Source organism: Bombus affinis, chromosome 4 (assembly GCF_024516045.1).
Source record: "Bombus affinis isolate iyBomAffi1 chromosome 4, iyBomAffi1.2, whole genome shotgun sequence".
NCBI classification, from domain to species: domain Eukaryota; kingdom Metazoa; phylum Arthropoda; class Insecta; order Hymenoptera; family Apidae; genus Bombus; species Bombus affinis.
In genome coordinates this window covers 12,915,704-12,942,981 of record NC_066347.1, presented here as the reverse complement: position 1 = coordinate 12,942,981, position 27,278 = coordinate 12,915,704, and the positions used below count along the sequence as shown (strand labels likewise).

The window sequence follows — 27,278 nt, the reverse complement described above, 5'->3', positions numbered from 1 at the left end:
GATATATCTCCTCGAAATCGATGTAAAAGGAAGAACGAAAAAAAAAAATTGAGCAAAGGTGAGAAAAAAAAGTAGCAAAAATGCAACGTTGATATTTCGCACGGAAAACTGATTTTGCGAGAAATTCGCGAAATAATCGCATTTCGCTACGACGACTCTTGTGTGGCCGCCATGCTACTGGCACGTACGGCTTATTACTATCCGAAAACGTCAATCACGCGTCGCCAGAGTGCTTGGTCGGACGTGTCAACTTCAGGCCTCCCGGGAATGCATTAAATACCACATTTTGCATGGTCCCTTTTTTTTCTTTGCATAAATGCAATTACGAAATTAACGCATATCTTATCTTGCTGAAAGTTTTATAATGGATTAAATTATAGTTTTAAGCGAAGCGTGTGAAAAAGGTGTTTTCACATTTGCACGATCCAATTCCCTGCAATTAAATTAAAGTACTCCTGCGTAATTGAAAATTTCAAACAGTGATAATTCTTTTGTTAAGGAATTTTTATTTTACACTGCAGTGAAGCTGGGTACGTATGAACTCCATTTATTTGGAGAAAATTTTAGTCAGCGTTCGGTTAGATGAATTTCGACCAGCTGACGCTTATTGCACGAACAAAAATCACAGCTAAATACATTGTTTGTCCTGTGACAGGTTCGTACAAATGAAATTCTACAACCCTTATCGTTAATTTCAATATTACCGATTTTCAAAAGCAGTTATCAGATTAGCTTTATTACTTCGTTTTATTAGCTACGAATGAACATCAAAAACAGGAAATATGAATTTTATTTCCTAATAGCTTCAGAAAATTTAACCCACTTAACCTATATAAAGAACAGAGCTCTCGTCTCATTAACCAAGTTACGCATACTCTAGCTTTAAGCTCTCTGAAACACAGCGCGCAAAGCTGAATCGATTTTAACCAATATTCAAAGCATCCTCGACGCATAAATGCATTAAGTACCCACAGTTCGCAATCTTATCATTCCACTTAAGCGATTACAATCGGTACTTGCTCAATTTAATCGTCCCTTTGTATAACTTTCTACAACTACAAATCATCTTTTTCCTCTTCTATAGGAAACTTTCGCGTATACGCACAATATATTCGCAAAAGTTTTCTATGATAAATCTTCAAATACTTTCGTGACTCATTTTGTATAAGACATTGCTGTCGCCAACAACTTTTCTTTCCCCTTTATTTTTCATCTTTTCTTCCCGGAGTAAATTGGTCGACGATACTTGGCGCAAATTCCGAATACTCACAGCAGGTATTGTTCGACTGGCAGCGACGTTGAAGAGGTCGAACTACAACGCCGTTGAAGAGTCTGGCCTCGAATGCTGACGCGGAGCTTCCATTTTCTCCGCTATCAGCATCCACCGATATAATCACCGATATAATGGTCGAGCGTCCCGTCGCAAGCATCTCAACCATCTTCGAGGAGGATAGCCCTGGTGTATCGTCGCGCCTACGAGCGGCTTACTCGGCAAGTCTATTGTTTGGCGTGTACGAGCCAAAGCACGCGATACGCGACAACCACCACGCGCCGCTAAATATTCCTGCCCGTTCCTACGGTCGTTAATTTTTTCTTTGTTTGATCTTTAATCGCAGTTACTATGCCAAGGTACTATGAAAATCGGTAATGAGTTATTGTAGAGTATACATATATCAAACGGGGGTCGATGCCCTTCGTTCTGAGGTGTGTGTTTGAACTTGATGGAAAGGATTGTACGATGGGACGTTAAAGGGAATCGCTTGGAGAAAGTTTTGAGAGAATGGTTGAAGTAAAAATTATTTTAACGTAGAATTTTCCGTTTGCAAGGATTTACATTACCAACTAAAAGTTTGAAATCGCTACGTGTTCTATTGTGCTCGTAAAATTCAAAAAAGAATCAGCTTAAAATTTTCCTATGTTAGAATGCTCTTTAATATGCGAAAACAGTTCTCTGATTGATATAGAAAAATGTCCAGTTGATACTACCTAAGTAGATAATTACCGCTTCTTTTCAAATTTTACTTAATACAGTAAAATTATCGGGAAACGAAACATAGAAATGTATAATTTGGAACAACAATTTGTGAAGCAACTTCAAAACATAATTTCACTCAACGTAATATCAAGTCTGATTTAGGTTCGGCCAGGTTATTTCTAAAGTGGTGTATGCCGCTGAACATTATTCCACTCAACATGTCCCCATTTACATACAACATGTTCAGATAATGAGTTTCACGTATGTTACGCTCATTTTCTGTATTTAATAATGTCGCACATTATAGTCAGGTAATGTGTACATTACATTTGGGTTTATCACGCGGTACATTGTACCTAAATTCTGAGGAATATGATTATTCGCGTTAACGAACAACTCGGGAGTCGAGAGAGAGAGAGAGAGAGAGAGAGAGAGAGAGAGGTGGAGGGAAAGAAAGAGGAGGAGGAACAGCGAAAGAAAATATAAATATAACGGGTGCTAATTGGCATTGCTCCTTTTCTAGTTATCTACCCGCGTATCCCGAAAGAGCAGTGTACAACATTTCTCGCTTTCATCGTACACGTATGCACGTTGGTTCAACAATAGAACGTCGCCGGATTTGTTTTAAAAGAGCCTTACTTTGGATTATTAACTCTCTACAAGCGAGCGTTTCACGTTGTCTTTCGTTGAGAAGGCAACATTTATGGTACAGAAATATACGAAACGTGCCGCATGTCATTTTTGTTAAAAGAAATATTTATTAAATTAATTATACCACACGGTGTTGCCACCGTGGTGCACTAATTTAATGTTGATAATCATAGCGATATCAAGATGTTTCTTTCTTTTCCCGCATTTGCGGCATGTGTATAAAACGGGAGCAGCGAACAACTTTAAAAGTACATAGTATAGGTTCTTATCGCCAGAAGATATTTCATCAAACTGGAGTTTCATAAGTTTCCCTATTAGTTTTTGATTTTTAGTTACGAAACTTTTAGCTTAACGTCAAATAAGTACATAGGGTTGAAGGCGTTACGCAGGTTGCATTATAAATCTTGTTCCGTTGAAGGCGGAAAATTTATGAGGAGGAAACACGCGTAAAGGAACGTTTTCGAAACATTATTCTTCATTACGAAATGGAACTAAACTACTATAGAGATTTCAACCTGCGGTTCCGGTACCGTAGGCGATAAGTTTAATTCGCAGCTAACAATAACGCTACAATAGAATATTATTTTGTTCCCTGTTTTTACTTTTTTCTCTTATACACGATCTATAAGATAGACAAACTTAGAACAAAGGAACCGACACTTTCCACGCTACAGACAAACGAGAACGATTATCTATCCGTAATCAATTTGATGTTTATTCATGTTGCTTTTCGACAAAAGATGTTGACCAGCCATCCAACTAGAAGTTGCTCTTTGCGTCGGTCAACCGCTGTCTCAAGTCACTAGGAGTTTTGTAGGTAGATCGGATGCTAGTAGCATTATGTGCATAGAAACAGACGAAGGATATGGGACCACGGTACATGGTACACGGGATATACAGTGTCCTGAACTGCATTGCGGTATACTCGACTTCCCGCCGAGTAAAGATGACCTTCCGACTTGGCTTCCGTCACGGTAAACTGATCCGAACTTGGCCCGGTACAATGTATCTTGTGTTTGCCCTTTCAAGACGGCAGTTTCAGACGCGGAACATCTTGATTTTTAATTTTCTATGTTATAACTAATACTTTGACTTTGATCTTGCTTCGATAGTAAGCTACAAGTAAAATATTGCCACGCGTTTCCACTTTTATCATTGAAGTTATGTCACCGGTTAATTTAATGGATCACCTGTATCCTACATCGTACGAAAATGACAGTAATTATACATATATCGTTTCGAACGTTACAAAGACACAGGTACTGTCGACTCAGAATTGTTCGTAATGTTCTGAATTGCCACCGTCGTGAAGGTGCTTTGTATTTACTTTATCGTCTCCCATTGTCGTTCGCCAGTTTGAGCAGCGATGAACGAGACGTTGGCCAACAGCAATTTTTATCTGTTACGACTACATTTTATTAAACTATCTTTTTCATACGGCGTATTTTATCCCCTGCTCGTGTTTACAATTTAGGGTGAGGCTTAAGGATATACAATAAATATTGGTTGTCTTTTTGCTAGGTCGGATTAAAGAAGAAATTTCTTGCGAAACGATATTCTTTATCTGGCGTTAAGTGAACGATGTTGAAACGCAAGACGAGTTCAATCGTTCTTGTTTTCCAGATGAAGATAGATGGATACAGCTGAAATTAACTACGTGAAGTCCGGTGGAGCGGACAGCTCTTTTATAAGATTTACTCCGACGTCGTAGAGGAACTGTTCTTGTCATGGAAGAAATAAACTAGACCGTTGTAATTCTGTTGTTTCGCGGTAAGTTTCGTAATTAAGGAACTTCCATGTAACATTTCAGTATTTCAATCGTTAAGAATTACTCGTTGAAATATCTTTCGCGTCTCTTCGATGAAACAAGTGTCTTAAAATTTTAATTGTAAAACTTGTATTGCGTAAAAGTACTATAAGTATCAGACTTTTTGCTCATACTTTTTTCACGTAAAACGTTAAATAATTCATCGGTAATTAGGCTAAATTCTCTTATTCGTCTATTTTTTCCAACAATTTTATTTATTTAAACCTATTTATTGTAATCTCACATTATCGATTTTATAAGCCCGTAGAAAGTAAAATAATTTTACATTCTCCTTCCGAATCAAATAATATTATTTTCATCGATTTGATAAATATTTTATTAGACATTGATATACGTCTCTCCATAAAAACCAATAATAATTATACCATCATCCGCCAATTACGAGAACAATTGTAGCGTTTGGCGTAAATACAAAAGAAACAGAAGATCAATCAACATTTACCCTGATAATTTTCCTATTCCCATTTCCGGATATTAAAAAATTAAGCGAACATTCGCAATACGACGTACGTAAGATTACCTAAACGTATCAAACCGCGAAGAGCACTAAATTCACCACTTCGAAAGTAATTACAAACTTCTATCTGCAGGATATCTATGTAAATGTCCTTAACAAATGGCACTTCCTTTTCATTAAATCTCCGGCAGTCTTACGCGGACGCCATTTCGTGGTAATATCTGGTATTAAACACGAGTTCCGTCCTAACGCTTTAACATTGCGTCTGTTCTTCAAATATTACGTTCTCGACCTCATGCCAAACCGCACCGCCATATATTACCTACAATGGCGCAGAAGCAGAATACACGTAGAGCAGCGGGACGCGCAAGGATTTAGAAGGAACACAACAACTGTTTACCCTGGTTAAGTTCGCTCCGCGTACCGGTGGAAAAGAATTTTTGGTGCAAACATCGTGCGCACCAGAGAAAAATACAGCCAGATTATATTCTCTCTCTTCTTCCGTAGAAGATTAATATTTAAAGGCTCTCCGATATGGAGAACGCTTCGTGCACGACGCTTCTGGATATAAAAGATCTAAAATCTTTATATACCCTGCCAGAACGTTTCCTACCGTCAAAAAATTTTATTTTACATTCGAAATTGCCACGTGTTTCCTTTCTGAAAGCGGATTGAATATAAATTAATTAAATGACACATGGTATAAGAATGGAACAATCAAAATTTATAATACGAACGAAAATGGTTGCTATTTCTGACGTATTAAATGTTTAGCTTGTACTACAATGTTTTCAATTATGTTATATTATGTTATATTAAAATGTTTTCAATTATTAATATAAAGAAGATAGTTGTCGATTGTATTTTTTACAGATTAAATTTTGTAAATGAGCCCGAAAATGTTATCGCGTAACTACATTTGTGTTTCTATGGCGTTTTTACTTTTACCTTCAATGATTATTAATACATCGTACTTTTTTCTTCTTTTCATCGCTAACAACGTATTACTTCAATTTACTAACATTATTGGTGAAATAATATGAACAGCTCCTGTTGCAATTATTTTCGGCAGCAACACGAAACGGTAAATAAATCTTCTGACGAAGCGATTTTTGCATCAAGGGTGCTACAAATCAGAGTGGGAGTAAGTTTGATAATAAATGTGAATAAGATTATTATAACATTTTTGTACACGTTCGACATCTTATTATACCAATCTGACATTTTAATGCGATGTTCTTAAAAAATTACCTATGACGATTTGGAGCATTCAAACTCGTTTTCCCTTAACTTTGCCGCACTTCATTCGAGTCAGCAATTTTAACTTCGTTTTTTTTGGTGCCGACCAATAAACCAATAAAAAAAAATTATTTTTGTTTTATAAACGCCTCAAGTTTAATTCCGATCTCGTGTGTAGACAATGAAACCGATTTATTGTCTTATCTATCGACATATTGCCGAATTTACTTGATAAAGAATGAATAAGATATATAAGCTTCATAAAATACATTACTCCTCAGGAAGCGTTTTAATATTTATGGGAGAATTCCATTTAAACATTCTTCTTCGATGATACTATCAACGTAGTATTGACCTAACGAATTCAAAAAAACTGAAAAAAGATTATCGTCCACCAACCACTTAATTAAAACTTTACATGTAGGAAATTTCTGCAACAGGAAGTTTCATTCCTTTGGCAGCTTTTCTCGAAAATTCTTCATACACATTATATATACAACATCCTCCAATTCATCCACCAATTTAAATGAATTAAAATAAACTATATTTAAAAAACGAGATGTTCAGAAATAACCTAAGAATTCGTAAATGTACACAATCTCTAATAGATTTATTTTTAGGATTACTACATCTCATTATGTATTGCTTGAAATAATTAAAGATTCGTTATCCAAGTCAATTTGATTTTTATACTCATTACTCGTGTCTGTAAATTTTTTTGTACAATAACTACCTAATAATTTTAATTCTTAACCTAAATAAACCTAATAATTTTAATTCTTATTATATTATATATAATATTATACTATTTTATATTATCTTTACTACTAAAGGGCTAACACGTGCTTATTTCATTTCATGTTTATTAATAAAATGGAAACTGAAGAACGTCAAGGATTGCGTGTCTCTTAATTCAATGACCGGCAACAGCATTTCCACCGATCCATTCAAATGAAACGTTTTGCTCTCTTTTCGCTATTAGCATTCCTTAATCCTCGATATCGTACGCGTAATCTGCGCGCTCACGTGTCACCAGCATGCTAATTAATGTCTCCGGCTGGCAATAAAAAAGCAGAGTCGAGCGAAAGGGTCGCGAAAAACAATGACAATAATGTATTCCACTCGGAGGCAGGCGATCTCTTTTCCGACGTATCATTTTTCTCGGCACCCAGGCTACACTTTTATTTCGTTGACATGATTAATGATACCCGGACGGCTTAAGAAACGTACACTCAAGATGCAGGAAGAAAGGCTGACCCGAAACGTCAAAATAATAATTCGGGATATATATCAAGCTGGCCGGCGTGTACCATCACGTGAACGAGCTGGATTTTCTTGGAAACGTGGGGTGACGGACACAATTTTACAATTCCTAACTGACGTGCACGTTTACATGCATTCAGAGAAAGCGGGCTGGCCGTGATTTTTGCGAAAACCTATATACCTGCCGGATATTGCAGCGAACCCACCGCGAATACTCAGGGATTTATAGGCTTTTACTCGTTATTTGGAACGGATGCATATTGTTGCGCTCGTTTCGCGCTATGCATGAATCAAACGCGTAGAGAAAACGGCGAACGAACAGTGGCAACGTGCGCTCTTGCAACGCATGAGCGGGGAAATTGATTTATTAAACCTGCAGGTCTTGATTTCTTGCGATAAAAAAGATGTTCAATAAGAGACGGGTGTAAAAGATTTTAGTTCATTAAGAAGGACTTTTAATGTGCGAAATAGATTAAATTGGGAGCTTACTTGATTATAAAGTTGTTGTTCTTTAATGTATTCTAAAGTATTTCTTATTTTCCGAGTTGATCGAATTAGAATTAATCGATCGATCGTCTGAATCACAGATTCGAATAATGGACTTGCTTAAATTTGCGAAATACTTTATATTTCATAAATTTCCCGATCTTTTGGTATAATTCATAGCGTTGCAAACGCATAATACGCAGAATACAAGAAGTACAAGTCTTCCTAAAGAGGAAAAGCATGAACAAAACAGAGATAGGTAATTTTTAGCTGGAAGACGTTATTAAATATCGCATATTTCTTAAACATTCCACTTTTTTAAATAAATTCGATAAAAACGTTAAAAATTCTTGGGAAAATTGTTTAGCGGCAGAGATGCTTCAAAGCAATCGTAAGTTCTGGAATTAAATGAACCCGTAATTTAAATTCTTATACCTTGGCAGGGGTGTGATTGCACATTAGAGTAAATATTCAACGCGCGATAGTAAAAATAAGGGACAAAGAAAAAGAAATAATCAGACACATACAGGAGACACGCGACACGCGTTCGCAGGATTTAATTTACTTGGAACATGAATTACGGGACCGATGAAGATTTAATTTGATAAAGTCTATCCTGCCGTAGAGGAAAAAATGAAATTCTTTTGTAATAATCCGAATATCTGGGTTCAATTATATGAACGTACTCGCAGCTCGTGCGTCAATTAGAAAATTCCTTTCAAAGCATTGCCGTGTCGTTAAAATATTAAATAAAATTAAAAGTACAGTTTTGTTTAATTTTGAAACTCCGCCGCGTTGACAGAGTTGTATAGCTTTGATTTAACGCGGAAACGCGCGACAAAGTTTTAACGTACACAGTTCAGAATAGGATTGGAAATTGAAATGTAAAACAGATTGTAAATTTCTTCGATCGAGTAAGAAAAAAGATCTCTGTTGCACCTTCAGAGGCGAGGATAAAAATACGCGAACGTTTTTAAACGATCTCCATTCGTACAACGCTGACTAAGCGTACGCAGATTAAAATTTGAGCCAGTTCCTCGCCCCGTTTTTTCGTTACGTTGTTTCTCAATTTGAAAAGAAACACACAGAAACGTAGCAATCGTACGAATGATTTCGCTGTATTAAAAATTGAAACGAACCGGTAAAACGAAACTTTCGTAGTTGCACGACGCGTTGAAATTGTTACGATAACTGCAGCTTCCCAGGTCGAAATTGTTAATCCACTTTATGCTTCGAGCATTGCACGCGAAGACGAGGCTACTAATTGTAAGAGATTCGGAAAGTTTCGCCATTAGGACGCGCGATGCGTGATACTGCATACAAACTCAATGTTTGGCTAAGAAAAAAAAAAAAAAAAAGAAAAAAAGAACAAACGGGGGGATATGGCCATAACCCGTACACGAGTTTTAATTTTTACTTATCAGTCGCGTTTTATAGTTCCAGGCACACGAGACATTCCTTTTCAAAGAACTCGCAGCTACGAGTCCCGTATGTTTCCTTCCTATCTTTCCATCGTTAAACTCGATTACCATTGAGGGAATAAGAGTACGGTTCCGTGGGAAGCTGGAAGGCTCTAACAGGTAGCTTTTCGCTGGATTCGTTTGAAATTGGAATACAAATCGGCAAGCAAAGCGGAGAGATATTCCTGACACGTACGCGTATTATGAGCGCGCGCGCTTCGAGTTTTATAGTAGCGAAATTTGAACAATGTGCATAGCTATTCTGCAACGTAATAACCGTACGTTATGCACCGTTATTACGAAGTATTAGCATTCAGCCAGTTGTGTCATTCTTAAGTTTCATATCCCACTTTATGTATTCAACGTCTAGGTAATTCTAGCGAGACGCTGTGACTAACAAATGCAGGAGTAAAGAATATTGGTTGACAAGATATCAGAGATACTTGGCCTGTTAATCTTAAAAGACGAGTCGATCTTTTCATAGAATAGCACGAGATAGATTTGGACAAATCTTTACCTGCGTGTTGAACAAGCGACGTCTTGTCTCTTCTATTTTTGTTAAATATCCTAGTGTTTTTATGAGTCTTGAATCTCATGAATTACTTCATCGTCTAAACAACCGGTGCAGTTTAGACAACGTGTCGAGTCAATCCTTTAATAATGTAACCAGGGGAGACTCGAGCAAATCGCTAAATATATGTAGCTCAATAAATGTTGTATAAGTCATTCGTATCATGGAAAACCTTTTAGTCTATGAAATCTATCTTAGTCTGATCATTTTAGAACATTTGACAAACGTAAGTCACCGATGGATATCGTGACAATCGACGTGTTAAGAGTGGGAACAGAAACATCCAGTTACATTGACTTTGATCACATTAGAGACTTCAATACTAAGTGCTCCCTAACGCCTAGTCTATTTTGGCGGTAGACAAACATCATGGCCATCAAGATCCTGATCCTAAGTGGAAACATTTGTCAAGTGAACCCCCGTGACAAGTTGATCTTGATGCGAAATAGCCCTCGACACGAGAAGGAGCCTGAAATTGTGGGAATCTCGTCGCCAAATGTATAACCACAGGCATCAACATCCTGGAGATCTCTAAAGTGTTTAAATTTGACTTACCCCGGCTTAGGGATTAAATCGTATGTGTAGGTATTTTACATAGAATTGGATATATCGCGAAGCTAGAGAAATCTTGTGATTCAAGATAAGACAAACGTCAAGAATAACAAAATTCTGATGCAGTTTTCATTTTTGAAGATACGCGAGTCTCGCTAGTTCTTCACTGAACACCGGTAAACACTCAATAGGAGATCATTACGTACGAAAAGATGTCGAAAATTTCGAACAAAATGTCTTCGTTTTAAATCACTGTTTTTAAGAAGATCTAAGCAACTAAGCCAATCTTCAACCGAAGTCTATTTTCTTTAAATCTCATATTTATGAATATTCTATTTAATGTTACACAGTGTCATTATTCAAATTGTTGAAAACCTCTTCCTCTATGAAGATTGATATTCAAATTGATATTGGTATTAATTAGATTAATTCAAGCAGCAGAATTATATTATTATATTATTTATCATACCATATTATATTATCTTTAAAATTCTCTTTCCTGTCTATCTTTAAAAATGTATCCGATTCGAAAACTACTTTCCCATTTCAGAAACCATTTCTAAACCGCTAAATGGAAAGCAGTAGGTCGATTTGTCGATGCATGTAAACCGCTTAATCGGAAAAGCGTGTGTGCGAGGTGAGGAAATAAGATGGACGTTGATCGTTTCCGACATTCGTGTAGATCAATCACAGCAGGAGCAATTCGTAAAACCAGGTGTGAAGTGAAAACTTTAATCGACGTTCGCGTGATAAGTTCTGAGCCTCTTTCTCGCTCGTTCTTCCACCGTTTGCACGTAGGAACTTTGATGTTCGACCAATGTACGCCTTTGAATTCATACGAAAGCAATTTCCCGTTGGATCTCGGAGTCTCGACCACGTAGACGATGCAATGATCGATTCCTCGCGTTGTATTTCTAAGCATCCACTCGTGTTCGCGATCTGCTAGTAAGATTAATCACGAGCGGAGTATCACGTGCTTCTTTCACTCACTTTCAGACACGCGAGCGTTCACAACCGTTTTTCAATGATGAATTAGTCGTGTACACTATCGTCCACAAGTACCTGGACTCTTCCAAATATTATAAAACGGTTGGAGTTTATATTAACAAATTGTAGAGAATTTATAAATAAATGAAGGAATAAAAGATCGATTGAATAATATTGCAAAAAGATGGTCATCTAGCATTGAATTATGAAATTTATTATTGGTTAATTCAGAGTGAGGCGACTTGAAGTAGAATGCGCGTCGAACAACGTTGAGTCAGACACATTCTACCGATCCACACTACCGTGCATACATGCTTGAATATTTGTAGAAATTTCTTCTACATGTACGACGTGATTTACCTAACTTATTGCGATCATACGAGATGAATTTTGAAGCAAAATAAAACAATCACATTGAAATTACAAATTATTTGCTGCGAGTCTCGTTTCACAAAAGTCACACAATCATTCGTTGCCCGCTATTGTTTCTAGATTCCTACGTTTTAAAGGTCTATATAGATTTTACGAACTCTCAGCTACTCGTTAGAAACGAACATGGAAGTTGTGTAATGTATTTCTCATCTTAGTTTAAATCTAGCAGAGTATTTGGTCCAATTGTGGCAAGAACTAAAGAATCACTAGCAAAGAAACTTTCTTCGATCGTTACTTTGTAAAAAATATCCGCTTTCTGGCCAAATTGCATCGAGCGTCGAAATACTTATGGTTGGTAGTGTACGCTGTTACGATCTTTTTGCCTCGTATTTTATGTCTGCACGATGACGGGACAAGTCTACGTCGAGAAAGAGTTTGCATAAATTTGAACGCGTTTCGTTCGTTCGAAGATTCGTACCGGAGAAAAAACGTTAATGAAATTCTTGCGGGGAACGAAGGAAGCGTGGAATATTTTCGTTAGTTCGTGCTTCGCGCTACAATGGATACAGAGGGAGACTGTTTCGAAGAAATAATGTGGAAAATTTGCGAGAGATAAACGAAATTTTTCCTCTGTATGCGCTGCAAAGCTCGACCGGATAATCTTGCTCTGTCGGATGAATGGAAATAGATGAATGAAGAAGCTAAGTAGAGCTACAAAGTGTCTCGTATAATAACCGTTTCTTTTATGAGATTTTCTTCGAATCGCGGAAAAGCTGTTCTTGTCGCGGAGGAAATGGACCTCGTCGTATTCGTGGCCCGCTATTTCTCCTTTTCTTTTTTACAGAGAATTTCATAATCGTGGACTTTTGTATGTGCTTATTTGACGTTCAAGTACTTCACAGAAGCTGGATCCGCTTCGGTGGAAAATGTATTTCCAAGTTTCAAATGGAAATGGGCGATTATGAAATTATTGTACAAAAAGAATTCAAAGAAAAAGACTTCATAAAGTAGCCCCTCTCATAGGGAGACGACTTTATTTTGTTATTTTTATAGTACTGAAACTTCAATATGCTAATCTAATTAGGTGTGCCTTTAGATTTTACATTTATCTAAATTCTCTATACCTCGTTACTACATCTCTTATCTCCCATGCATTATGTCATCTTGCCAGGGACTAATTATGCCAAATACAGAAAATCGATATCATCTTCTCCTATACTACATAGTAATGTTATACTACCAATGATTAATGACGTCGTTAAATCCAATTCAATCATTAAAAAAAGAAACTTCATCTTAATCATAATCCAACCGAGTTTCAATACTTGTTCCAACGTATCTTCTCTTTTATAGCGAATAACGTCGTTTCGAATTCTCACTCTGCAAATATTTTTACGTCAAATTTTTGTACAAGAATTTTAAATGTTAAAGATTTGCTTCTTAATACACTTGTTGGCTAACCGCACTACTTTAATCGCTCGCATAAGATTCGATTGTTTACGTACGAAATAGAAATCGCAAAATTACGACAACAAATTTCACAATGATTCACATGTATCAAGTACATACGTAACGTTATACGATATAAAGACGGACATCGTATTAAATTATTTATCTTATCTAATTATTTGTTATATTATATCGTAGGTAATTAAAATTGTATCCGCAGTGAACCTGTTAAACGAAAACACTCTACCAGTTTCCCATTACTAAACACCAAAGAAGCAGATATCATCCATTCGAGAGCACAGCCGATTAACGAGCCAGGTTCGCATTTAACCTCACCAGATCGGTGTAACGATGTTTCATCGCGCACAACACGTAACGAAATTCTCGCGGAGCAAAAGCTAGGTTACAGGGCGAGGAATATCTGAAATAGGAAGTAGGTGGCCGACGATGTAGGACGAGAAGAGTGACAGTACGGGAAGGGGCCCCTGTAATGGAGGTTTATTGGCAATTAATCTTGCGGACCGGATGTGTCCGCTTCGCCGACCACGATACACTTCCGTCTCGCCTGACTACCGGTAAACCGATGAGAGATGTATTGCATCGTCGCACGGAATTAAGCGTACGTATCCTGACTGTATCGTTTGCTCCAGACTACGTCTCGTAATGTTAAGTTATCGTATCATTTAGGTATCATAAAATCCTAAATTAGCCTACATATTAGGATTCTATATGTCAATCGATAAGTCTCAGTGACTTTAGAAAATTTATAGATATCTAGCAATCGCCCTAAAAATTATGAAGCACTGTATCATTAGACTGATATATTTTTTTAAATAAGAAAGTTCTCTAGAAGCTGATCTTCCTCGTAACTCCATCACCAAATCTCGTAATTGCCAATATATTTTCACGACATTAAGCAGACGCCAGAGTATTTAAAAATTCGCCAGATAGTTTAGTATAAAACATCGCACGAATTATCGACTTTGATACACAAATCTTACAAAATTGATCGATTCCATTCCAGCTGCGCACGCGTGATCGTATCTTCGCCCTGCGACGAAAGTATCGTCCTACGTCTTCTGTATCGTTTGAATATCCATCAGAATGATTCGGCGAATGGCGAGTTTCAAAACGCAGTCGAGATCTTTCTTGGCCGTACTTGTTCGACACGTTAGACAAATAAAACAGGAAAGAGGATTGTACTCGGTAAATGTTATCGACGACAGATCTACCGGATTCCGCGGCAGGACGTTATTCTTACGAGCAGTTTCGCGTGGTTAAACGTCGTACCGTGACGGAAGAAATGTGTAACGACCGGCTGCGTGGGATGGGTTTAGAGAGAACGTTTAAAATGTTAGGGCAGGAGTTGCAGTTTAGATGGTGAACGTGTTGGTAGGGTATTAATGAGTATCCGAGTAAATTAACCGCGATGGATGGCGTGGTTGTACGCGAGAAATTTCCCAGATGAATAAAAAATCACTTCGATTTTAATGCATGCGTGTTTAGTAACACAAAATGGCCCGTAGAAAATGTTACAAGCGATTTTCTCGGAAACTATTTATTAGGAGCGTTGTGAGATACACTATTTTTTATGTTTAATGGTTCATTAAACGAAGCGAGATAAAATACCACTGCTAACCCTTCATTTGTACGAAAGCAAGTAAATCCCATCTTTTTTAATGAAATTGCACATAAATCTTTACAGAGAGACAAACAGCAATTATTTTAATGCAAGTACATTAATGCACAAGCAGGAGATGTAATAATTTACTTTTAATTGAAAAATATCGATGCAGGATAATAAATTTTACATATATTTTTCCTCATTAAAGAATCGGATATGGACAATAATTAAACGGTTAATTATTCAACTATGAATTTAACAAATTTTGAGATAATGAATAAACGAAATAATATCTGAAATTTTTTAGTAACTTAAATTTGTAATTTTAAATTGAGCAGTCAAGGAAGAAAGTAGATAAATGATTCGTATTACTCTACATGATCATTTACATATTCGTACTGCTCTATAACAAAAATATGGAGCTTGCCCCTCAAAACCTTAAGGAACTTTATCGTATTGTTTCTTCAATAGCAAAGGAAGAATCGAAATCGAAACGAGATAAATTACAAAACGGTGATTAGAACGCACGAAGTACCGCACATCTGCAAGAAACAACTTGCCGACGATACATCCTCGATGACTACATCACTTTCACACCCACAAAACTTAACCATTTTAATCTTTGAAGAAATTGCAAAGCTCATAATTCAAACTAAACAATATTCCCTTAGAATTATTAACACCTGCTCTTGTAAACTTCAAACCAAGTGCAGCAGAGCCGAATTATTGTTTTCTAAATATCGATGCCATACAAGAACAACAATTTTTGAAACAATAGCAATTTCTTCCTATTCTCGTTTCCAGTCTTCCTTACGAGGAACGGAAATCCCAAATTTTCTGTTATCGATGTTGCGATAATCCATTCCATTCATCGAAATTCCGGTAGTCGAAGCTCCAACGTATGAAAAATTACCAGCAATATCTACATTTTGCACCGTTTCCTGCCGGAGGCCTGGTTTCAGCGTTCCCCTTTAATCGGCAATCCCCTCGTAAAGGTGAAAAGAGAAATGGATCGAAGCCAAGAGTGGCGCACAGAGGTGTTGCCTGCAACTCGACTGGGAGACCACCACCCGCTTTCGCCCCCTTTTTCTTTATTCTGTGTCGCACTACAGCCTCGCTGAGAGCTGCTCTCCTCTTCGAGAGAAGAGTTTTCTTCGCTGGTCGTTAATGACCGCGCTCGTATTAATTTGGTCCCCCTCTGACTCGTTTTAATTGAACGTGCACGCGAGCATCGGGACTCGTCCGTGGTTTGAACGGGAGAATAATTACCGGCGACCCAAGGGACGATAACGTCGCTGTTGCTTAAAACCGAAGTCCCTGGTACAAACAAGCGTTGCAACGATCGTAGCTTACCATCGTACATACGCTTCACACGAGAAACGCGTATTGTGCATCCGTCGCAGACGATCCAAGATCCGTCGTTGCTCGCGTATACAGGAAGTTACAGGACTTCTTCTATTCGATGATTTTTATTGGCGCACTGTCGATAAATTTGGTTGTCTGGCGTATCGGTGTTCCAAGTGAAAGAATCAGAAAGGAATGTTTAATATTTCCAATTTAATAAATACGGAAGAGAATATTTTTTATTTTACGATAATCAACAAAGATGATACATATACATATGTAAAACGAGTGTGAAATAATCTGCAAAAGTACAGATAATCTCATGGCAAAAAGGCTTTTAATATTATTCGCTGCAATTTTTTATATTTGACATCGAGAACAATAGGAAACAATAATTAAGTGTACTCACTCCGTGTTAATACCCCAATATGTCGCATACCGCCGATTAAATCGTTCGAAACGTCAATAAGCGATTTATACCGTTGAATCGATGCGAAGAGGATCATCCGCGTTATATTTACCGATGGCCATTGAATGCCCTTGATACTCTATCACCGTGCCAATATGGTTCGAATAGCGTATATCCGGCTCCAATAATATTTCCAGACTTGTATTTGGAAACTTACCGCGATAGGCTGTGCACGATCAATTCGCGATGGAACACCAGTTTATTCATCGCGTACCATAGTGTCGAATCAATTCACAACCTTTTCGAACAAAAGGACAGCTCGTTAAACACGTGTGCGTAATCTTGTTGCGATGCAATTACGGTGTTAACAATACGCTTGCGTTACAATCGAATAATATTGACGGCATCTACTGATATTAATAATCATCGAGCATTGTTTCTAAATTATTTCATAATCGATCGTTTTTTACTGCAGTTGACTGAATCGTTTTATACGCCATTTTCATTACATACAACATATAGGTTTCGAATCTAAATCCACGTAAAATTTAATTTATTAGGCTAACGAATAGAGTATGCGTTTCGCAGCTAAACATTAGTACAATATTTTATCCATGGCGAATTGTCGGATGAAAATTCTATAATCTGATCTAGTTATTAACTTTCTCAATGTTCGCTAAACCAAATGTGATAGAAAAAGTTATTCTCCTGTTTTATGAATTAACCTCGAATATGTATGTTGTAGAAATATTTTAATTTCTATTTCATCAATCTTTTTCTAATAATCATTAATTTTTATAACGTTAGACCATTGATTTTTGTGTGATACAATTTAGAATCGAGAATATAGAAACTACATCAGGCTCCAGAAAATGTCGTGTTTTATAATTGTAGTTTACTATCTAAATAACGAAGTTTTATACTTTTCTAACAATTACCTATTTATTTTGTAATTAATCAATTGTTTCTCTATTTAACTGAGTTTATTCAATACATCAATCCACTTCGCTCCCAGTTTGACTTATTATTCCCTATGAACATATACGTGCGTAACAAAGTTCAAGGTCTCGCTAAATCGTACAATGATGCTTACACATGTTTCCAAAGCAAAGTTTACAACTAGCTCAACAACATGAGCGTGCAAGATTTATTTGCATGACTATCGCGTTGTATCATCCTACGTACATGTACATATATAAACACACATACACTGTCTCGGATATACAAGCTAGATAAACGCAATACTTCGTATCATCTGCCAGATTACACGAGATAACACTTGCTGGATGCGGTATTGTAGCTGTTTGTATCTATCACAACGCGCAATGAAGGGAACCAGCGCCGGTAAGAGAAAAACGGTACGTACACGACTTCTTCAAACGAAGAAAAACTTGCTCAACTTTTTCCTTGTCTCCGTTCTTTTGAGAATCTGAGGATGAAAGTTTCCACGGTCGAATCGTACACCATTATTCGTCCGAAATGTTCCTCGGATCAGAAAAAGTTCGAATCAAAAAGGTAAAAATTTGTAACTTTCAGTTACTACAATTTTTACGCGTGAATTTTAAAAGCTTCGATTCTCAATATTTGATCCGCACATGCATACTGCCTACTGTTTGCATTTGATTTTCATTTTACTTTTATTTGTATTTTATTTCTTGTTAACCAATATGAAATGTTTTTGCCAAATATGATCGTTTATAGATATACAAAATGTATCCTTCTTTGTGGGAAGTGCACGAAAGGGAAATATCGTAGCTTAGATTACACGTATCCAATGCGAGAATAACTCGTTTTGATACACCAGACATGTCTAAGGTATAAATGTATTGATATCAAAAGCATGAACCTAACGATACATGAAAATTACAGATAGAGAATATAAAAAACAAGCAATTTTCAATTTTCTTATTTGCATGTAATTAAGCGGATAAAAGGTTGACCTTTGGTTAAACCATGAAATTAGTCGGACGTCATAGTGAAATGAATCAATATGTCAAATTCTTGTACTTTTTTTCCTAATTATGCCAAGAAAACGACAGTGACCTCGAAATCTGCCAACTTCGAATCTACGCAATGCGACGAGAATCTGGCAAATGATCTACAAAAAAAGTCAAGGAACAAGATGGTCTAAGAAACCAATCACGGATGCAGGAGAGAACCTTGCGCCGAGGAATCGGCAAAAAACAGAAGCAGCTTCCAAGGGAAACCATTTCTCGAGGATAGAGAGGAGACGCCGCTAGGAACAGAAAGGTGGGCGGAGAAGTACAAGGTGGAAGACCGTGCTGGCTGTGGTAGAGCGGTAAGAGGCGAGAGAATTAGTGGGTGGTTCTCTACGCAGATAATTTGTGGCGTGCAATCCCGGCCCAGCCATCTAGGCGGATAGGTAAGGCGTAGCTGTACCGTTTCGTAATAATTTACTCGACATCCTCGGGACCATTGAACGAACGAGTGCAATCAGAAGCGAATGGGTTGATTGATCGAAGAGGGATTGTACCGTAACGTATAATTTAAGACGATTCGTTGGAAATGAAAACGATATGATAATAGGAACAGTTGTGTGCGAATACGTGCCTTTTATCGAAATTCCATATGTTAAATACGACTGCCTACTACTAATGATCATAGCAGTGTGTGTCAGAACACTGCTATTTTTCATGAAACTGAGGTGGAGTTGGATGTAAGTGCCCCAAGAAATACTCTTGATGTTCAACAAAACAAGATTTATTAAACAATTAAGAGTCGATAATCAACAATTAACAATCACGTTTCTTCAATATGTTTGCTTCGCTGTTACGCTAGATTCTTCACACTTCTCTGTTCGAAACGGAATGAATCTTTTCTTTCTTTTGGCGCCCCTCAATATCCCCACTATCCTCGCGTTTGTTAGGCGTCCGCGACCGTTGCCACGCGCGCCTTCTTCTGGAACATTCGGCGGAAGGACCGTTGGGATATTGATGGCTCATTAGGCACTATATTAGGCACTTTGGCGATATACATTATTGCCGAGTATCGCGAAGCCATCGGAAAGTTTCGTCATCGCGTGCCGCTACAAAACATACAGAAGTTTGTTTCCTGAAAACTATCACTAGACTGATTTACACCATTAATATTCTCTGCGTTCTAAACCTACCTATAACTACCATAGCCCATAAACCTGAGGAATCACGTGGAATGAATTATGCCGTGACACGCTAAGTAGGCAACCTGCATGACAAACTTTTGCTGTAGATACGTAATTGATTTATTCCATTCATAGACAGAACAATCTGATCGACGTCTCCTTTGGAGACCACCATTCCCACACCATTGTTTGCTACACATACTGCACTATGTCTGATGTCACGTTGTAATGAATGCAGGATGTCGACGTGGATGATGATGAACAGAGGTTATGCTACCAAATATTCGGGTTCGGTGCGCGTCCACGGTGTATGGAATCCGTTGTTGAGGGATGTCAACGACATCCCCTGCGGTCTCCACGTCACCAGCCGTTCCTGCTCCCGTTATGGTAGAACGGTGTACGCAGGTAGGCCTCAAGGGGACCAACCAGTCTGTGACATGTACTTGTAATTGGCATAGAAAAATTCATGGACCTTGTCCATCTTGGATCACTATTTAGACACGTTACAGCGATAGTACTGAAGATCGAGGAAATTAATATTACGTTTGAGGTACAGTGGCATAGTGATAATTGAGTGACAAGTCCTGGGTCCACCGCATCCTATACGATGGCGAGCAACTGTCTCGCTTTTAGCAGTGTTGTATAAAATATCGATAGTAATGTATGATTTTTTATTCTTCAATTTGTTTCTGCTTCGTGTAATTGTACGTAATTGTATCGAATACTTGACGGAACTGTTACAAATATCGATAAAAGGTATAAATACGATTAAAATGCTAAAGAAGATCATAAAGTAGATGTTCTATCTACGAATTTTTGCTTTTTCACTCCTATCATCGTTACCAATATTCGTCAACGTGGTAGAAAACTAAGAGGACAATCGGTTTTTATCGATATCCGAAATATCATTCAGATAGGAAGACTAGTCGATCGAAGAAAAGAAATAAATATTCTAACAACGTGTTACATAAAATTATAAATTATTACATATAATTATATATAAATCCTATAACGAGATTGTTAATAAAGAACCGTGTCATAGAAAAGTCGATTCTATAAAAATATAATTCCTTGTTTATACTTCTATGAGAAAGTACCAAAGGAAAGAATATCAACTGTCTATTTGTAGAAAGAACATTATAAATGGCTATATGACTAGCACCGTATAAATTAAACCGATAATCGGAATGCTAATTGTAATATCGACACCAAATTGCTACGTTAAAATTATAGTACATAAATGGGGCTTGATAATGCAGTATTATAATCAGCGCACCTCTTTACATAATTAACTGACCATTCTGGAGCATTAAAATCAATTCGACGATTCCACCGTCGCTATATTATTATCAACCCCGATTCATAACAAAAGATTCTCGTTATGAGCACTGTAAATACACCTTATTTGCAAGTATTTATGCGTAACAAAGAGAGTCCCGCAATATCGCTCGACTATGATATGTCTAAAATGACCGATACTAAACGAAGATCGAACGCTAAACGGCCAGCCCTTACAATACCGAATACGTGCGAAGCTTGCGATTTAGTTGCGCGAACGCATTTGCATCGATTTGGTAGAATCGCGCGAAACGCTCGCTAATATCCTTGACACGACGTACACCGTGAGCCCGTACACGCGGCCGGAATACTTAATATCTTTCGCTCGAATTCCATACGAATTTTGTATTACACGGTATTTCTGGTGAAATATCGGTGACGTTGCTCGTAAATCGAAAATGGTAATGGGACCCCGGAGCCGCCATTATCCGGCGAACAAGAAATCCCGCAAGGCGTTAGATTTATCCTGTTCCCCAGTCAACGATGATACATTATTCTCGAGCGTCGTTAAGACTGCAAACCTAACCCATTATATCGTTCTGTGACGTCTCATCAGGGAATCACCCGCGACCCTTCGTTTCTCGTCTACGGTATACTCTAAACCGTCTCTCCCGTCACTGCCACAGGAACGGTAATTGAGTACGCTGCTCGACGATACGTGAACACACTCGTGGGAACACGCACCGACGTAAACCGAGCCCTTAGACGTACGAAACGACAGTGTGCGTGGAGGGTTGTGAAGAATTTACACTACAGAGTCGTTGAAACGACTCGGTTACATTCCCGTGGTTCCGTAGTCGCGCGTAAAACGAGCGCTAACGGCCACCCCATAGACCGTCTTGTATCACGATCATCGCTATGGCTAGGACGATGGGGTGAAGCTTTAGGAAACAAATTTCGTCGGATAAGGAAGTGGTTAATGACTTTAAGTGGATTTCTCCGTAGACGCGTTCATTTTCTCGAGATAAGGTTTTCGGATTGTTTGTTACTTCAGTTTGTCATGTTATTGTATCTTTAAATTTATATAAATAAAAATAGAAATAAAGAAAATCGCACCGCAGATCTCAAGATTTGCTTACCAGATTATGATTAATGGTTAATGCAACACGTGTGATAGGTCCCTTAAGACGCACTATATCACAATTGTCAACAGTAATTACCTAAATCTCATCATCCATAGATACTATATCACAATTGCCGACAATAATTCTCTAAACCTCATCATCTAAAGACACTGCATCACAATTGTCAACGGTAATTCCCTAAACCTCGTTATTCAAATTCCTTTATAGCGCGCTAATTCACAATTGAAAATCACAGAAAGAAAACACGATCTGTAGATCTGTAGAAGTACATAGTCGAAATGTGGACAATTAGATTCAAATCCACGAAGTTCTATGAAAATCCAATAACTGATACTTACGATATCGTATGATATTGTAAATCTAAGTTCGTATCGTTCTGTCATCTTTAAAACGTTTAAGAGGCTGGCGAAAAAATACATAGCCGTAAAACCAAATAAAAAAGCAATTTTGAAGCATAATTGAAATTTCTCTCATGATTGTCCCCATTAGTTTCCAATTGTTATTCAATTCCCATTAATCTTATTCTACTCTGAAATTTTTACCAGACACAAAACAAGCAATAAAAATCGTACGATAACACGATTAATTCCTGTCTGCAGCACTCTTCATCCTTGCAAAGCTAAAATTCCTTTCCAACCCCCTGATATACCACATTATTTCATTACAGAAATTCTTCCACCGATTATTTGCCAGTTGCGTAATTCGTAGTTTCGCGCGACTGAATACGGCACGATATTACGGTCCTGACGGCGTATAGCGCAACGAACCGAGCTTTAATATCGCGCGAAGGAGAGGGTCGAAAATATCCACGGAGGCAACCCCAACGCAGACGTCGTCGCTCCTCAAGAAACGACGCGACGCGTTCCCTTTCGCCGCGAGAACATGGTCGCGTAGCGTAGACGGTTTTCCTGGTCGCTTCGTAGCCTTGAATGAAAAACCTCGAACGAAACGAGAAGAGAAAATGCGCGGTACTCGAAGGGTTTCCAACGATGCCCGTTGAGATCCAACCAAGCGATCTTACATAAGTAGTCCTCACGCGCACTAGAAAGCGTAACGCCTCGCGGAAATTCGCCGGCTGGATGAGTCGAGTGTGCACGTACGAGTTACCAGCGGAATGGAGACAAAGTTGTAGGCCAAGACGGCCGTAGGCGATCTTCAACCTCCGAGCTGCTACTGTCTTCGGTCGAGAACCGGCTAATTGGATACTCTGTAGCCGACACTTGTTTCTTCCTACGAGTCAACTTGTTCTGTTCTCTCGTTTTGTTGTTGTTCCGTTTCTTGTCCTTGGTTTTCTACTTGTTCCCTACTTGTTTTCTGCTTCATCACGTTGTTCTTCGTTAAGAACAGAGCGACGATCTATAGTCTACCGACGAGCGGAAAATCGCTGAGCGCGAAAATTTCCCTAGGTCTTACGACGGATTGAAAGTACAGGTGAAAAATGTGCGTACGTTTGAAGGATGTACCGTTTCCAAACTGTAACGTGATCAACTGTAGCTGCTCAACGAGAAGTTATAAAATCTAATTGAATTTCCTAGATCCAATGAAAATTTATCAGAACGAACACCTGAATAATTACATTCAGTAAGATTTACATTTTTAAATAAAAAGAAAATAACTTTGAATTTCCTTATTTCCAACACGATGGGTGAAGCGTCGCTTCGTTTATCCTTTTCCGGTATCCACAAAACAATAAACTCGACCGCTTAGCATCAATGACATCATCAAACGCGGAACTCCGAGTAGTTCAAGTACGCATACGGTGCGACACAGGCAGACAGTGGAAAAGAAGACGATAGAAGAAACGGGAAAGCGCAAGCCGCATTCAGAGGAAACGGCGGTGAGCATGGCGGTCGCACGAACAATTTTGTGCGGCGTTTCATATCGCATTCAGAGCGTCCAAGTCAAAAATAAGATTTCCGCCGGCAAAGAGTGGCCGATCTAACAAGGAGCGGACGCTAATTCTTTGATGTCAGAGCGGTCCCGCAAAAGTCGCAAAAACTGTTTGATATCATCTTCGTGCCTTTGTCCCGTCGTAAAGTATAAAATTTACTACCGCGGGGGACTCGTCAGAGAGAGAGAGAGAGAGAGAGAGAGAGAGAGAGGGAGAGAGGAAAAGCAGGAACATGGCTAGGCCCGGCGGATATAACTAATTACGCGCACTCAACGGTGTCGTCATTCTACCTTTGTCAGGAACGCTTTATTTCCGCAGCATCAGAATTTTCAGCGGCCGAGACATTTCGCGTTCGCGCATACCCTCGGGATCTGACAGAAATAGTCTAATAGCGTTATTGTTAGCGCTGTTCTGCCTCTCCATTGAAATCACCCCATTGGATCGCCCTTTTTCGGGAAGTGCTCTCTGTCTCCTTTTACGCGTCTCCGTCAAAGTCCTCGTTTGGTGTTTCCAATAGAACAACAGTAAGCTTTATTAGCCGCTGTTCGCTCGTATAATTGTTTATCAGCACCATTGATCGAATGTACCCTTTAATTACCTCGTGTTTGACCAGTGTCTCGCAAATTTCGGACCAGGAGGGTGGTATAAAACACAGCACATTAGCCGAACCAGTCTCGCCGACGCCTCGTAAATATTACGTTTTCCTCCAGCAAGGACCACTCGCCATGAAATATTTCATAGTATCGTAAAATCTCGTTTCGTTCCCGTTACGATGTTTCACTCCCTCGCCCACACGCCCTCGCGAGTCTATGTTTAGTCTACGCTTTGGCTATTGAGTTATAGTCATGGCGCGAGTTTAATTATCTTTATTCGAATAGAAGCACATCGCGATGAGACGAAAGAACTTGAGCAATGTTTATTATCCTCATTAGAGTTACATATATCATAATTATTATAATTGCTTTCTATTGGTATAATTGTTTGCTACATTCACTGCGTAACAAAAAATTAATTATCGAGCATTTAAAGAACGGAAAATTCATAAATCACAGAACGTGGTACTCGTAACGAGAGTATTAATTATCCACGTATAGTCGACTGTCTTGTCTCGGAAATCTCAGCGCGATCTCTCGAGTCGAGTTGGTGCCAGTCGAAATTTCTCGCCTCAAGACAAAAGAAGGTTCCCGAATCGCAGCATAAATTGCGCGGAAGCTCCCGGTATGGGAAAGCACTCGCGAAAGAAGAAGCCTCTATGAATTCATACTCGAAGTTGCGCGGTCTGAATACGAGCGTATAAAAATGCCGTTTAAATCGTAAATTTGCAGCTTTCGTGCTTAAATCAACGCCAGAAGATGTTTTCCACGAGAGCACTCATCGAGTTTTGATTTTCGCGTTCTCCAACGTTACTTCGAAACCCTTGACTTTGCCGACTTTCGAAAGCGACTACGCTGTTGTCGCGCTTTAAGTGAATAGAGTCTTTGAATATCAGATATGCCACTTCTTCTTTCTACTTTGGACAGAGCAATTCTTAAACGTTTTCTTTCAAATAACAACTTTAATCTTCTATCTCGCAAAATGAGTATCGCTTAATGCTGAAGTATCGTGAAGAGAAAATTGCACTTAGAATCGGCAATAATTCACCACGCGAACGAAGCCGCAACGTTTATTACCAGCGAGTCATTCTCAACGAGTAAACGAATACACATTATTCGTCATCATCGTCACCAGATTTTATTTAACTGCTAATCTCTCCTATTCCAAACTACACACTGGATACATCGACCGGGAATAAGTTTTTCCAACAAAACAGCTTAAACTGCAAAACGACAACGACTAGGAAAACGAATTAAAGCGTCAGCTTAAAGCAAACTTTCGTGTCCCAGCTGCTCCCTACGTTTACATAGTAGTTATTCGAAATTGTGGAGATCGCAATACAAGACATATATCTACGCGCGCGCGCGCTCGGATTTTTTATCGTGTTTGTAGTAGCCTATATTTTTACGAAATACATCACACGAGACTAAACGCGGAAGATGGACAGCGAAGGAAGAAACACGGAGAAGATTCAGGTAGAGAAGAAAAGAGAAAAAATGCGGCAGAGAAATAAAACCAGGAGCTTTCCACCGGCAAGAATTTGTTCACTGGGAACTTTTATTCCTGCCATAAAAGCTTTTACGACAAATAAATTTTTTCGTTGTATCGAACGAAATTTATCCATCCGCCAGAAATTTACACGCAACGATCGCTAGTATACCAAACGATCTCGCCGGTCGTTCGTTGGCTTGCAACGGCGCCCACGGATGGATCCAGCTCCTACGATAAATCAATACCATAAGAATTAATTCCGCGACAACGATTTCTCTAACCGATCTTCGATATTTATGTAATAGCAGTTGGGACAAAGTGTTATAACGGTGATCGTTGTACGATCGGCGTTTTAGTTGAAGATTTAATGTACGCGCTATTTAGTATTTATTTCACGATATATATGTATTTGTCTTCGACGAATGTTCGTTGCATTTTGCATTTCCTCTGAATTGCATTTTCATCAAGGATTTATAGCTTTTATAATGCGCGTACGTGAAAACAGCGTGGCGCGGAAAACTCGTAAAGCCAAAGGATATACTGATACGAATCGTTTCTCTATAATCACTCTGCACGATAACACGTTATCAAATAGAATTTTATCTCCACGCTTTGTGTACTTTATGAATTTACGAGTTTTCATATTGTCCACGTTCTGTGCACTCATACGTGTACGTGTAATATAGGAACAGGTGTTTCACCAGAACACATATCTCCGTTCCTTTTATACCAAATCAGAAAACATTATATTATTCTTTTTCCAATGTTTTATGATAGCTTAATTATTCTTGCAAAATCGACCGATTTTATATTACATGTATGTGAAATGAAGTCTTTCTCATTTCGACTATCTTTGCGTGATTCACCTAACGCAATCATCGCTTTAAATAGACCAAACGCTGATCTTATGCACTTGATTCATACTATGCTACCTGTTAACGGCATATCAACCGATCAGGAGATTTCCTCGAGCGAAAAAAGCCCTCTTAGCACGAAATAGAGGCTGGCACGTTAAACAGATAAATGGAGCACGAGAAAGTTGCAACTGCAGTGAGAAGATGAGTTTCGCGACGTTTTTTCACGGGAACCTT

General features: G+C 38.4%; 1 protein-coding gene across 4 annotated transcripts in view; it reads right to left on the bottom strand.

Annotated features, from left to right (window-relative positions):
* Positions 1-27,278, bottom strand: part of LOC126915074 (protein O-mannosyl-transferase TMTC1-like) — a 269,186-nt gene that overhangs the window by 67,248 nt on the left and 174,660 nt on the right. The gene's annotated exons all lie outside the window — the stretch shown is intronic.